General features: G+C 34.7%; 1 protein-coding gene across 1 annotated transcript in view; it reads left to right on the top strand.

Annotated features, from left to right (window-relative positions):
* Window positions 1-1,739, top strand: part of si:dkey-119m7.4 (organic cation transporter protein) — a gene marked incomplete at its 3' end in the record, with an annotated part of 35,870 nt that overhangs the window by 18,918 nt on the left and 15,213 nt on the right.

Here is a 1,739-nt window from a genome sequence, read left to right on the forward strand (position 1 = left end):
ATCTCATGGGCATGCATTAATTATCTCATGGGCATGCGTTAATTATCTCATGGGCATGCATTAATTATCTCATGGGCATGCGTTAATTATCTCATGGGCATGCATTAATTATCTCATGGGCATGCGTTAATTATCTCATGGCATACATTTATTATTGCATGCGCACGCATTAGTCATTGCGTGGGCACATGTTATGTCATGGCCAGGTGATTATTTTTTAAATTCCATGTCACCAGATGGGCTCTGAAAGAATCAACGCAAGTCTGAAAAATTACAATATGTTAAAACTAAATCTGGGAGGGGTGGGTCAGGTTTGGAAGTGTGTTACACAAGATTGTAATTATTATATACATGATGACATAACAACATGATGACATAACATGATGACATAACATGACATGATCATATATAACATGACATGACATGATGGCAATAACATGCCATAACATTACATGATGACCTAATATGACATAACAATGACATGGCATAACATAATGACATAATAACATGACATAACATAATGACATGACATAACATGACATGACATGATTGTATAACAACATGAGATATCATGATCACATGATAATATGATGTCATAATAACATGACATGATGCCATAACATGACATAACATAATGACCTGATAACATAACATGACATGATGACATAATAACATGACATATCATGATCACATGATAATACGATGTCATAATAACATAACGTGACATGATCACATGATAATACGATGTCATAATAACATAACGTGACATGATCACGATAATACGATGTCATAATAACATAACGTGACATGATGACATAACAACATGACATAACAACATGAGATGATATGACGACATGACATAATGACATGATGACATAACTTGACGTGATAACATGATGAGAACATGACAGAACACAGTGACATAACATTGTATAACATGACATGATGACATTACATGACATAACATAACATGACATAACATAATGACATGATGACATAACATGACATATCATGATCACGATATGATTTCATAATAACAACATAACATGATGCCATAACATAACATAACACAATGACATGATATGATGACATGACATAATGACATGATGACATAACTTGAGTGATAACATGATAAGAACATGACATAACACAATGACATAACATGATGACATATCATATCATTGAAGGAGTATGGTGACGAGACAGACCCAGGGCGCAGGCAGGTTTCAAAGTTTAACAAAAAGGTTTAATAAAATAACAAAAAGAGGGCTGATGGCAGCAAACTTACAAGAAGCACGAGGATCACAGGCAGGGGACAAAGCACAGAGAACCATAACAAACACAGCAAACACAATGATCCGACACAAGACTGAGACAGGACAGGGTTTAAATACACTGACAACTAATGAGGGAACAGAAAACACCTGGGGAGAAACACAAGGGTAATCAGCAGTGTGATGAGGGGCAGCTGGGCAAAGACACACTGGGGAACATAGAAAACACTAGGAAAACTAAGGAGAATAAACACAGACTATGACAATCATGACATGATGATATAATACCATGATGACATAACATAACATAAATGACAAAACATGATGACATAACGTGATGACATAATATGAGATGGCATAACATGAAGATATAACATAATGACATGATGACATAATAACATGACATAACATAATGACATGATGACATTATAACATGACATAATGACATGATGACATAATAACATG

The sequence above is a fragment of the Austrofundulus limnaeus genome, unplaced genomic scaffold (assembly GCF_001266775.1).
Source record: "Austrofundulus limnaeus strain Quisiro unplaced genomic scaffold, Austrofundulus_limnaeus-1.0 Scaffold465, whole genome shotgun sequence".
Lineage (NCBI taxonomy): Eukaryota > Metazoa > Chordata > Actinopteri > Cyprinodontiformes > Rivulidae > Austrofundulus > Austrofundulus limnaeus.